Source organism: Pan troglodytes, chromosome 9 (assembly GCF_028858775.2).
Source record: "Pan troglodytes isolate AG18354 chromosome 9, NHGRI_mPanTro3-v2.0_pri, whole genome shotgun sequence".
Lineage (NCBI taxonomy): Eukaryota > Metazoa > Chordata > Mammalia > Primates > Hominidae > Pan > Pan troglodytes.
The window spans coordinates 129,560,359-129,574,699 of NC_072407.2; positions in this window are offsets into that span (position 1 = coordinate 129,560,359).

The window sequence follows — 14,341 nt, forward strand, 5'->3', positions numbered from 1 at the left end:
GTAGTAGTTCATGTATGGATAGAATGTGTTCTGTCTGTCCATTCAACAGTTAATGAGCATTTAGGTCATTTCCATTTCTGGCTATTATGAATAATGCTGTTATGAACCTTTATGAACATCTATGTGCAGGTCTTCCTGTGGACAAGTTTTTATTACTTTTGAATATACAACTAAGAGTGGAATTACTGAATCATGATGTATTTTAGGTTTAACTTTTTGAGAAACTCCCAAACTCTTTTCCAAAGTGGTTGCACCATGTCACATTCCCACCAAGAATGTATGAGGGTTCTTATTTCTCCATAACTTTATCAAAATGTCTGTCTTCTTTAGTAAGCTATTCTAGTGAATATGAAGTGGTATTTTGTTGTGGTTTTAATTTGCATTTCCCTAGTAAATAAAATATTAAGCATCTTTCTAATGTACTTATTGGCTATTCATGTCCTCTTTGGGATAATACCTATTTGTATCCTTTGCCCACTTTTAAGAAATGGGTTGTTTGTCTTTCAATAATTGAGTTGTAAGTGGTTTTTGTAAATTCTGAATGCAAGTTCTTTATCAGATTTCTGCTTTGCAAATATTTTCCCCTAATCCATTGCTTGTTGTCTTTTTATTTCCTTAATTGTGTCTTCTGAAGTGCAAATGTTTCAAATTTTGATGAGGCCCAATTTACCTTTTTTTTTTTTTTTTTTTTTTTGGTATCCTATGTAGGAAATCTTTGCCTAGCACAATGTCTCAAGGATTTTCTCTTATGGTCTCTTATAAAAAATTGTTTCATCTCTTCACTAATCACGTTGAGTTAACTTTCATATATGATATGAGGTGAGGAGCTAAGTTAATCTTTTTCATGTGGATATTCAATTATTCCAGCACTATTTGATGAAAAGACTACTTTCACCAATGAATTCATTGCCTTGGCACATTTGTAACACAGTCAATTGTCTATATACTGAAGGGTTTATTTGTATAGTCTCAACTCTGTTTACACCTAGCATGGAGTTTCAGTTCTCCAGATGAGGAGTTGTGGCTGGTCAGTGTAGAACAGGCTTCCAAAGCCAGATCTTCCCTTTTTTTAATATTCATAATCTTTCTTTTTACTAACTCTACAATATTGGAAATATTACTTTTTTTTTTTTTTTTTGAGATAGAGTCTCGCTTTGTTGCCCAGGCTGGAGTGCAGTGGCACAATCTCGGCTCACTGCAACCTCCGCCTTCCAGGTTCATGCCATTCTCCTGCCTCAGCCTCCCAAGTAGCTGGGACTACAGGCGCCCACCACCACGCCTGGCTAATTTTTTGTATTTTTAGTAGTGACAGGGTTTCACCGTGTTAGCCAGGATGGTCTCGATCTCCTGACCTCGTGATCCACCCACCTCGGCCTCCCAAAGTGCTGGGATTACAGGCGTGAGCTACCGCGCCCGGCCTTAAATATTACTTTTAATGTTATAATATTGGTTAAGGGATCAGGAATCTAAGGTTTATCTGTAGTGACAGACTTATTATGAAGAAGGCTGTCCATTATCTTTTTATATTAGGAAGGGAATTTAAGTGTACAGAGGCCTCCTCTTTCATTTAGTCAATGATAGTGCAATAAAAATAAATAAACTTATTTATTCATCCATACAACAAATCTTTATTGAGTTTCCACAATGTAGAGGAACTCACAAGTCTGTTAATAACAAGTATTTATGGTATATCCTTCATGTTCTTCTCAGGATGAACCTGTTATAAAGTGCTACTCCCCATCTTCTGACAGGCATCAATTTGACCACATGTTCCCAATTATCTACTCCCTTCTCTGCCCCCCAGCAGGGCAAGGCTCAGAAGCCATAAAGACTCTGGTTTGGAACTCAACAAGAACTATAAAAAAGCACCAGGCCTGAGGCAAAAATCTGTCTCCAATAGCAAATTCTGCCCTGATTTGTTATTTCACATCTGTTCTCTTGCTTGCCTGGCTCTATTCCTTTAGTGCCTGAGAATTTCTTAGTCCCTGAATATTTCCTTCATCTTTTGACAACCTGCTTTTCTCTGCTTTGTTTGGTTTTGTGTGTGTTTTGAAGTCCTCTCTGTCTACTCCGCCTGTGTCTGATCTCCTCTACTGAAGTGTGTGACGACCTCTTAATTGGACCTGCACCCTTATCTCCACCTCTTTGGCTTGGGTGCATTTCCACTAGGAACTGCATGATTCCAGATGCTCAGCTCAGCCTTAACCATGAAAAACTTGGTTCTGACCTGGAACTGCCTTATTCTTGAGTTCTTAGGATCTGTCCTCTGCCTCCATGAATGTTACCAAGGTCAGAGTATTATATATAGGTCGATGGTTATTAAGAATATGGGCTCTGGGCTGGGCACAGTGACTCATATCTATAATCCCAACACTTTGGGAGGTCAAGGCAGGTGGATCACTTGAGTTCAGGATTTTGAGATCAGCCTGGGAAACATGGCAAAAACTTGTATCTAAAAAAAAAAAAAAAAAAAAAAAAAAGCCAGGTGTGGTGGCACACACCCATAGTCCTAGCTATTCAGAAGGCCTGGAGTAGCCCTAGCTACTTGGGAGGCAGAAGTTGTAGTGAGCCAAGACACACTACTGCACTGCAACCTGGTGACAGAGTAAGACCCTGTCTCAAAAAAAAAAAAAAAAAAGAATATGGCTCTGGTCTAAGATTTTCTGGGTTATGGCTGGGCATGGTGGCTCATGCCTGTAATCCCCACACTTTGGGAGAACAAGGTGGGTCACTCACCTGAGGTCAGAAGTTCGAGACCAGCCTGGCCAACATGATGAAATCCTGTCTCTACTAAAAATACCAAAAATTAGCCGGGCATGGTGGCAGGCACCCGTAATCCCAGCTACTCAGGAGGCTGAGGCAGGAGAATCACTTGAATCCGGGAGGTAGAGATTGCGGTGAGCTGAGATCACCGCACTCCAGCCTGAGCAACAAGAGCTAAACTCCATCTTAAAAAAAAAAGACTTTCTCGGTTAAAACTTTGGATATGCATCAGAGAAATGCAAATCAAAACCACAACGAGATACCATCTCACACCAGTCAGAATGGCTGTTATTAAAAAGTCAGGAAACAACAGATCCTGGTGAGGCTGCAGAGAGAAGGGAACACTTATACACTGTAGGTGGGAATGCAAATTAGTTCAGCCACTGTGGAAAGCAGTTTAGAGATTTCTCAGAGAACTTAAAACAAAACTATCACATGACCCAGCAATTCCATTACTTGGTATATACCCAAAGGAAAAGAAATCATTCTACCAAAAATCACACACCCTTGCATGCTCATCGCAGCACTATTCACAACAGCAAAGACATGGAATCAACCTAGGTGCCCATGGACCGTGGGTTAAATAAAGAAAATGTGGTACATATACACCGTGGAATACTACCCAGCTATAAAAAGAGTGAAATCGTGTATTTTGCAGCAACAGCAACATGGACGTACTTGGAGGTCATTATCCTAAGTGAATCAACACAGAAACGGAAAACCAAATACCACGTGTTCTCACTTATAAGTAGGAGGTAAACATTGGGTACACATGGACATAAAGATGGCAACAACAGACACTGGGGGCTACCAGAGAGGAGAGAGAGGGAGGAGGGGGCAAGGGTTGGAAAACTGTTGGGTACTATGCTCACCAGCTGGTGGACAAGATCAATGGTACCCGAAACCTCAGCGTCATGTGATATATCCATGTAACATTCTGCACGTGTACCCCCTGAATCGAAAATGAAAGTTGAAATTATAAAACAAAAACTTTGCATATATCCTTTCCTAGTTACGTAAACTTGGGCAAATGACTCAGTCTTTCTGTGTCCTAACCTCATCCACAAAACAGGAAGAATAGTCATATTTACCTCATGGGATTGTTAGAATTAAGGGAGATAACTCACATACAATACTTAAAATAGTGTCCAACACATGATAAGCTCTCAATAAAATTGAGCTGTTTCTATACTATGGCTAAATCCACTCTGGGAACCCATCTCCCTGCTTCTAGGCTGGGTTCCCTACAATGCATTCTCCATGCTGTAGCCACAGCAACTTTTCCAACATGCAAATTTATAACATCACTCCTCTTGCTTCAGGTGAAATCTGCAATCTTGACCTTGTCTACAAGGCCTTTCCTCACCTGTCTCTGCACCTTCCTTGGAGTCATCAGGCCAATTTCTTAAGAGCGCTATAGTGATTTTTTTGGATGTTTTAAACTTTTTTTTTTCAGCATCACACTACTTCTTGCCTCTCTGCTTTCTCTCATACTGTTCCTGCTGATTGGAACAAGCATCCCTTTGTCTAGGTAACTCATCCCTTTATCTAGGTAACTTGTAGCTATCCTTCTGGTCTTAATCATCAATTCCTCTAGGAAACCATTTCTGGTCCACCAAAACAGTTTATGTACATTTTTGTATGCTTCCATAGTACCTTGAATTCCTTATCGTGAAAATGATCATATTCTATTATGCCTTTCTCCTTTCTCTTTCATTAGATTATAAGTTCTTTAGGCCAGAGGCCTCCTCTATACTGCTCAGAGTTTTACTTCTAAGTCCTAACACAGTGTTCATAATATAAAACGCTTCCAGAAACACTGTATTGGGCTTCTAAGCATTTGACGATTGTTTGCAATTGTACATGGAGGAAAGGCAAAACACAGACCAAAATGTAAGAATATTTATTGCCAGACTTACAAATAGTATTCCATGCATTCCATGAAGTAGCTTTATTTTTAAAAAGGATAAAACTAGAATAGTTTTATTAATGCAAAAAGACAAATGGAAGAGGATTGTAGAGCTCTCTTACTCGTCAGTTTATCTTCATAGAAGACGCCATAAACCTTGGGTGAAAAAAATCAAACACATGGCAGAGATGGAGAGAGAATGGCAGGGTGTTGGCACAAACATAGTACCTCTGGAAGATTGGCTGCTTCTTTAGGATACCCAGATGGTGGCCTGTGAAATTGCCACCTAGTATAGAGTTCATAGGTGGTTTTCATGGGAATGTCCCCATGCATTTCATTTATCTGTCACTTTTGTTTACTCTGATTTATATACTCATCTAATTTGGCTTGACATAATCAGGACATGGCCATGAGAAACAAGAGGACATGTTTTAAATATTTCATTTAATACGAAAGTACTGGATACAGCCTCCTGTTCCTTTTTATTAGGGAAGTAGACATGGACTAACCACCATTATTCACAGGCTCAGCATGAATTTATAATAAAATTCTCAAGACGTGTGCAATATCTACACATTAACTAATGGAAATTGATTTAGATTTTTATTTATTTTTAACGAGTTGTAATGAACTTTTCTTTTAAGTTGTTCCCAGTCACACATTAGCCCTTTAAGTGCCATACAATCTAAGAGAAACATGTACACTATAACAACTTATGATGGTGTTTGTTCTACCAAATGTGTTTGGCTTTCCCCAGGCCTCTTGAATGTGACATGGCCCGATTCAACATGGTGGCTTTCTCACTGGCTTGGCCCTATTCCCTGAGAAAAATAACTGCAAAGGCTTGGAAGTCAACTGATTCCAACTTCACTTGTTTAGCGGAAAATTAAGGATTTATAAGAGAACTATCGTGTCTTTATGAAGCTGTGGTTTCAATGAGCTGAAAATTCAATTCTCTTAATGGCTCTTTTGTATTCAGTTCAGTTCCCAGAGACCCAGAAGGAAGTTTTTAAGAAAACTAAAGAAAATTTGCTTTAATTCTCATGTTGGGTTGTTCTAAAGGTAATGCCTATATATATAGTGTGATTTCCTTCCTCATTGGTGTCTGTGGCATTTTTTGAGCCTTATCTACTTTAAACCAGTTGTTCTTAATTAGTAAAATAAGATCTTCCACCAAATGAGAAAAAGTGCCTGCTGTCTATAAACTGAAATGACTTTTTTCATCTAGAAATGATTTACTTGCATCTTGCCTTACAGAAGTAGTCCATATTGGACTAAGCAAAATATATATATACTTAGAAGACTAAGAATAGTAGTTTACAATGGCTAAAAAGCAATAATTTGAGGGTAGCTATGTTTGAATACTCTGAAATGAATTAAGATATTATCATTCTTAGATGACAAATTACTTAATAAGATGATATGAGTCTTCATGTCACTAGTATGACCTGTACATTTGCAGACTTCTCAGAACAAGTCTGTATGGTCAGTAGGTAATGATTTCCTCCATTATTAATGTTAGTGTTATCCCAAACATGACCCCCTTTGCCTCATCAGTGGCCACTGGCTGATCACAGTTTTACAAATGTTGCCAAACCGTCTCAGGAAGCCATAGAGGTAACATTGCTCATTTCACCTCTTGAGAAAATTAGATCACCTGCTCTTCAAAATGTACTACCTCCAACCTCAGTCCTCTCTCAAAGTCATATCTAGAAAAATATAAAGAAAGAAATTTTCTTCTTAAGTTCAGGAGCTGGTTATAAGGGTTATTTTTTCCCCCTGTAATTCTATTCTACAAATATAGACCTCAGCCATCTGTTGATTCCCTTACTCGTTTGCAGGTGGCATAAGTGAGACTAACTAGGGACTGAAGTCCCACAGAGCTCTACCGCTTTAGTCTTAGTCAGCCCTGGGGCCAAGGAATACAGCTTCTAGGCTTGAAAAGACTAGAAAATATGCTTTTTCAAAATGCGTCTCTGCGCCTGCCTGTTGCTGCCTTGCAGCCATGGTCTTAAACTTTAGTACCTACATTCATTCTAATTTAGAATGCTCATCAATCACTTCTGAAGCCCTGGAGGGAGAAAGGTTAAAGACTTAAAAAAAAAAAAAAAAAAGAGATTATTCCTGAATTCAAGGAGAGACCCAAAGAATTAACCATTGATTTGTTCAATGATTTTTTTTTTTAGCGTGTATACTTTCAGTCACTCTTGTGAGTATGAAGAAATCAAAATTTAAAAGTCATAATCCTCTTCTTATGAAGCTTACCATTTAGGAAAGGAGATGGATACAAAAAGGAAAATAAAAGAATTCTGCTTCTATCTTGGAGGTCTGTATGAATTATAATAAAAGCATAGGAAAAGAAACGCCAAAATTTCCTTGGGGAGGAAAGCAGGGATGACTTCATAGAGGAAGAGGTTTGGGGCAGGGTCCTGTGGGATTCCCAGTGTAGGGGTGGGAGGAACAAAAGGGGTGACATGAACAAAGACACAGGGCATGATATGGAAGGGAAGCCCTTTGTAAGAGAAGACACTAGTTCCCAGCAGAGGTCATCCCTCTCCTTGGTGACCTGGAGGACATGTAATAAATGCCTTTCTAGAAGAAAAAGAGAGAGCAAGTCCAAGGGGCTGCTCATTCTTCTGGCTGAGCAGCTTCCGAATGTGCCATGAGGCCAGCTGCAACAAAGCAGAATCCTTGCTAGAAACTATGCATCATTCAACTTTCTCTTATTTCACCTGACTTCAATCACAAACAAGGTGACAGCACATGACTTCTGTCATTCTGATTAGGCAGAAGAGATCTGTGGGTGTGGTTCTGAGAAAGGTCTCAAATAAACACCCACTGCAGTTGGTCCTCGTTTGAATGTTGTACACTCACTCCTTCGCCGAGCCAACTGTGCTCAGAAACGTCTGCTCCGTCTCTGGCGTGTGTCCAGGCATTTCTGTGAGCCTTGAAGCTGAAATATTCTGCAACCCTTGTGAGGTTTAGAAAGGAGCACATCACAAAGGGGATTTGGAAGTTCTGATTCCAGGAAATAAGCTGATAGTTCATTAGAAAACAAACGGTGTCTTTGTTGAGTGAAGATCATAACCCAGCAGGTGTTCAGGGACACTAGACACCTTCACCAGGGCAGTGGAGGTACAAAAAATTAAAAAAAAAAAATTGCAATAGCATTGCCTCCCCAGGAAGCAGGAACCTATCAGTGGCACACGAATGTACCTGATTTCTCATCAGGCATTGTCTCACAAGCCAGTAACATATGTGGAAGATAATTGACTGGATGCTGGGTCCCCTCTGTTGGGTGAGCCATTAACCAGTGCATGTGTGATTCCAGATTGCGAAATAATAATAATAATAATAACAATAATTTCAGAAAGCTTCTCTTTGAAGGAGACTTATTAAGAAGAAAACCCCAAAGCAGACTTCTTAGAAGAGTGCTGATAACTTCTTGCTGTCATTGGTATTTTCCCCACCAATGAAAAATAACAAGGACAACACAGAGCAGAAAGTGAAGATATTGCTTACCAGGCTTCGATATGAGATGGTTGAGACAATGCAGGGACCCCCTCTCAGGGGCCTGGTGGGTCTCTCAAGAGAAAATAAGTGAAAATAAGGAAAAGTCTTGTGTCCCTTCAAGGGAAATTGCAAGCACCTAGCTAGTCTTGAAAAGTAAGTGAGCAACCATTATAATGAGCAAGAAGATAGCAGCAGCAGCCTCCCCAACAAATCAGTTACATGGTGTTTGGGTTCAATAGAAACTAAAAGATGATCTTAACATCTGTTCTTCGGTTGTTCTTGAGAAATCCCCACCAGATGGAAAATGATGGCCACTATCACACAGACCTCAGATAAGGGGGAACTGAAGACTGAACTCTGACCACCATTCTTTGTTCTAAATTTTTTCCCGAGGGGCCTGGAGAGGGTCACACCCACAGGGCAAACCAATGTATAACTGCCATGGATTGCTTTATGATTTTGCCTGTAACATCTGCTTTCCTGAAAAGACCCCTGACCTTTAAAAACCCTTGTCTGTAAGCCACTGGGAAGGTTAGGTCTTAAGCATTATCTGCCCATTCTCCTTGCTTGGAGCCATGCAGCAAATGCCCTATTTCCCTCTGCAAGTCTCCCTGCTAGTGTTGGGCTTCACTGGGCTGTGTGAGCAAACCTGGGTTCAGTAACAGGTTCGGTTTTACATTTTCTGTTTTGTAACCTGCCTTTGGACAAGGAGTGCCTCAGTTTCTCAATGGATAAAACTTAGAAATATGGATAACATAAAGAACAAGCTGCCATTAAGTGGTTATTGAAGCCACCATGGTTATTAAAGTTTTATGGTGACCAATAAGGCCAAAGGATGGCATCTCTTAGCCAGTTTTCAAAACAAGGAATGGTAGCATGAGCTTGGAGGAAGAGACGCAGAAGGAATTCCTTTGCCCCTTAGGAAGATGCTTCAACCCCAAGAGGCTTTTATTAGAATATACATTTGACAATTGCTCCATGTGATTTCATTTATTTTACATGGAGTAGTTGGATTGGGGGGTACTTTTTGAATATAACGTGCAAGTAAATGCAAACTAGAAACCGTGTGTATAAAATATACTGTGATAATGTGTGGATTTAGTAGACAAAAAAATTATTTAACCCAATTTCAGACAGGTTGGAGAGAATGTGCTCCAGTAAAAACTATGATTTCTGCCGGGCGCGGTGGCTCATGCCTGTAATCCCAGCACTTTGGGAGACCGAGACGGGCAGATCATGAGGTCAGGAGATGGAGACCACCCTGGCCAACGTGGTGAAACCCCATCTCTACTAAAAATACAAAAATTAGCTGGGCGTGGCAGCGGGCTCTTGTAATCTCAGCTACTCTGGAGGCTGAGGCAGGAGAATTGCTTGAATCCAGGAGATGGAGGTTGCAGTGAGCCGAGATTGCGCCACAGCACACCAGCCTGGCAAGAGGGCGAGACTCTGTCTACAAACAAACAAACAAACAAACAAACAAACAAAAAGCTATGATTTCTAAAGTGAAACAGGGTGGATTCCAAGGCTCATTTGTTTTAGGATACTTCAACTACTACGCCCACACTAAGAGTTTCTTCTCTGCATATGTGGTGGGAACCTTGGTGTACAGTGTGGTTTTGTACAGCAAACAAGATGCATGTGTGTGTAAGTGTATACTGCATGTATTCAGTCAGTTATATAGCAAATGGTGAGGGAGAGCTTGCTGTGTGGCTGACACTGTTCTACGCACTGAAATGGGGCAGCAAAGAAGACACACGCAAATTCTGTCCTTGCGGATTTTTACATAGTAATTGGGCAAGGAAGGCCTGGAGGAGTTTCAAATAACAAGTAAAATATATAACAGACACAATCAGTTCTGTGTAGAAAAATAGACGAAGGAAGGAAGAGAGTGTTGGCAGGATTATTTTAAATACAGTAGTCACTGAAAGGTAATTTTTAAACCAAAAATTTGATGAAGCAGAGCTATGAAGCTATGGAAGGGGAAACCTTCCAGGTAGAGGGAATAGCAAGTGTGTGGTCCTGAGCCAGAAGCATGCTAGACCAGTGGGCAGGAGCCAATTGAGGAAGCAGGAAATAGTGGAAGATGAGACTGGAGAGGTAGCAAAGGGCATTGGGGTGGTGCATGCTGTGTTTATGCACACATATGTGTGAGGGTGGGGTGGGGAGGGGCTCTGCCCTATTCCCCATTTAAAATTGCTAATGTAAGACTTTTGCAGCAGGTGAGGGGCCTCAAGGTTGCAGATGGCCAAAAGTCAGTATCCATCCTAGCACTGTAAGTTATCAGAGTTTTATCTGGTAAAGCATAATATGTATGGTATGAGGAGTAAGTCAAAAGTCAGACTCCTCTGTTTAATACCTTCTAGTCCTGACTCTGCGTCGAAGCATTTTAAGGCCAGTGTTCTTAACTGGCTTAGTATAAATATATTTATTTATATATTTCATAAATTTCATAAGGTGTACTACCACTTTCTACTTTTTTTGTACTTTAAAAAGTGTAAATGTCAATCCCACTTGAATAAATGAGTGATACACAGTAAGAGGTCATTAGGGCTTATTGATATATGATGACACAACAATTACATAACATGTAATCCTAGCATCTATCACAACTCTTCATTATGAAACGCTTACAGCACGCCTCTTGTTTAATCACATCCTTGAGAGAAAGAGGATTGGCAGACATAAGTGTTTTCACATTATATGAATGTGAGCACAAGGAGAAAACTCTGTTTAGAAAAGAACATTTTGTAAAAAAAAAAAAAAAAAGAAAAATCACTTTATCTTTTGAGGTAATGAATATAGAGCACCCAACTCATCGTTTAAAACTGCTGAGTCATTTGCCACTTGAAATGAATTGAAGGCTGTTAAAGGTTTTATAGAAGAATTCATTAAATATGTATTGAGCCAGCTTAAGATGGAAATTGTTATAAAAACTGGCAACAATTCAAACAGCAAAATGTTTCAGTTTATGGTGGAGATATTTTACTCCAGCCTGGATTCAGTCCTTCATTAGTCCATTCAAACTGGCTGGGCGCGACTCATCTGTAGGAGGCATGGTAATTGCTGTAACTGCTCACGCCTCTGTTCTGGGAGCCAAGTAAAACATTGTGATTCCAGCCAGGTGTTCCCTCGCCCTGAAGGCACAGGGTGTGCAGTGAGATCGCTATGGTCACCTAAGTGCTGACAGCTTCTGACTATCTGGAGGTGGGATTTGAGACCATTGGAATAAATGCTTGGATGAGCATACATATGCATTCAAAGACACACACAGGCAGAACGGGCAGGAACTGCATGTTCTTCCCCATGTGTTATTTCTAGCTCTGGGGATGAGGAGGTGATGGAAAGGTGGCAGGGAGAGTTGGAAGCATCATGCTATCATGATGACAGCAAATGGCTTGGAATGAAATGGATCTGGATTCACGTACCTGTTGTGTCACTCACTGGTTCAGTGACCGTCGTCAGGTTACTCGGTCTTAGCCTTGTGACCCCATTTGTTCATATCACTTTGATAATAATCCCTATTTTGTTCTTAGTAATTCTGCTATACAGATATTTCTGCTATAATACTCTATATGTATTTCTAATATTCTGAAAAAATCGTGTTCTAGAAATAAAATAACAGAGTAAAGGAAATGTAGGGCTGGGGTTAAATGAGTCAAAATCTATGCAATTTGATAACCAAAACACAAAAAATATTTTTTAAAGTGCTAGCAATTTTAAAAAATTAAAGTCCCAATAAATAGAAAGTAAATATAATTTTTTTAAAATAAAAAGATGGGCCAGGTACGGTGGCTCATGCCTGTAATTCCAGCACTTTGGTAGGCCAAAGTGGATGGATCATGAGGTTAGGAGTTAGAGACCATCCTGGCCAACATGGTGAAAACCTATCTCTACTAAAAATACAAAGATTAGCTGGGCGTGGTGGTGCGCATCTGTAATCCCAGTTACTCAGGAGACTGAAGCAGGAGTATCACTTGAACCTGGGAGTTGGAGGTTGCAATGAGCTGAGATTGGGCCACTACACTTCAGCCTGGGAGACAGAACAAGACTCTGTCTCGAAAAAAATTTTAAAAAAAATAAGAAAAGAAAAAAGATGAAGATAGCTTGGCTGAAGATGGTATAAGGAAAGGTGGAAACACTGTGTATGAACACAAGGTCAGAATGCATAAAGACTGGAATAGCCACCCTTCCAAAACAGAGCATGTGGTGAGACAGAGCCAAAAGAAAGAACACGGGATAAATGGGCACTACTTGTAATACTACTCTTTTGTAGCTTGCTACATTCAACTGAGTTAGTGTACTTTGTGTTCAGGTGCTGTTACTTGGTGGCAAAAAATTTAGTGGGCTGGGAAAAAATCACTTAGTATCAATGAAACTTCTACATTTTACTGATCTCATTCCACTCTGTGAGTGAACTAATTTGCATTATTAAAAAAATAAGAAAGATGGAGAGAACAAACTGTACTTAATGTATACTTCTAAGTGTCATAAATAGTACAGAATTGGGAAGAATGACGTGATGAGGCAGGTGATGTATTAAAGTATTTGGCACAGCGTCTGACACAGAATATATGATAAATATATACGTTTCCTACAGAACAGAAAATCAAGAAGGGTATAAATGTTTAGAATTTTGTGCAGAAAAAGACCAAGAAACCAAGAAGTCAAAAAACCTCACTCTGCTTAACGTTATGTTGGGGCAATTTTAGTGTCAGAAATGTGATAGAAGGTAGCACTGGAGAGAGTAGCTATGATGAAGAGAAAAGCACTGATATCTCTAACTGCTGCAGAGGAAAGTCAACCCACATCGTGATCTACCAAAATGCCCAGATAGCATCTTGACCTCCAAGGTGAATGATGACTTTTCAACTTGCCAAAGAAATCTCTTAATTACAAATTATAAAATGAAGTCTGATATTGAAGGACTTGCTAAATTAGTGAGAAGCATTGTGCCTCGGGTAATTAGCCATACTGGAACTCTAGTGAAAGGAGTTTTATTTCCATCTTCTGCTCTCATAAAGCCTTTGGTATTGACATATATTTTCACTTAATATCTGGCCTTGAGTTCTAGATTCAAACTTGAGACAATGATAATGAGAGTCAATGCTGATGAGAGCAAATATATTGTATAAAATGATCTTAGTTTATAAAGCATTATCAAATTCTAATTTTATGTGGAATTTGGGTGGAAAACATAATGGGAAATATTTCCATCCTCTAATTTACTGTAGACAATATGAACATAAGTTTTTTGTGTTTGTTTTTTAAAAGATAGGATCTCGTTCTGTCACCCAGGCTGGGATATAGTGGTGTGATCATAGCTCACTGCAGCTTCGAACTCCTGGACTCCAGTGATCCTTCAGCCTCAGCCTCCTGAGTAGCTAGGACTACAGGTGCACACCACCATGTCCTGCTAATTTTTTAATTTGTTGTAAAGACTTGGTCTCACAATGTTGCCCAGGCCAGTCTCAAACTCCTAGCCTCGAGCAATCCTATCTTGGCCTCCCAAAGTGCTGAGATTACAGGCATAAGCTACCACACCCAGCCAGCACAAGTATTTTGAGGTGAATTTCATACCATTACACCTACTGACCCAGTTATTTCTACAGAGCAGGTATCTGGAAAATCAATTCCCCCACGATGCCCCTCCCACCCCACCACTTCCACAGAATACAGGATAGATAACATAGGTGTAATGCTGTGCTTAGAACAAAGGCACAGCCTCTCATTTTGAGAAACTTATGGTCCAGTGTGTGTGTGTCCAAAGAGGAGGATGCTCAGGGGGCAATGGGAAAACATAGTGGACAGCTTCTCTTGGAGGTCGAGGTAAGGATTTCAGAGGCAGAGCATCCTGATGGAGATCAAGTGAACCGGATGAGCAAAGACAATGAGGTCTGAAACAACGTGGTGTAGAGAAGGAGTGCAAAAGCTTCAATATTACTGGAACATAAAGTGCAAGGCAAGGGGCTGTCAGCAAATGAGGATAGATAAAATATGTAATAAAGGCTACATCATAGGGCTTTGTTTGCAATGCAAAAGAGCCCTGTGATTTTTTTAATGTAATCTTGTAGCCATTAGGACAAAACTGAAGAGTGTTAATTAGGGAAGGGAAATAGGTCATTTTGTGATTTAGGAAAGCTAAATGCTCTGATGAAG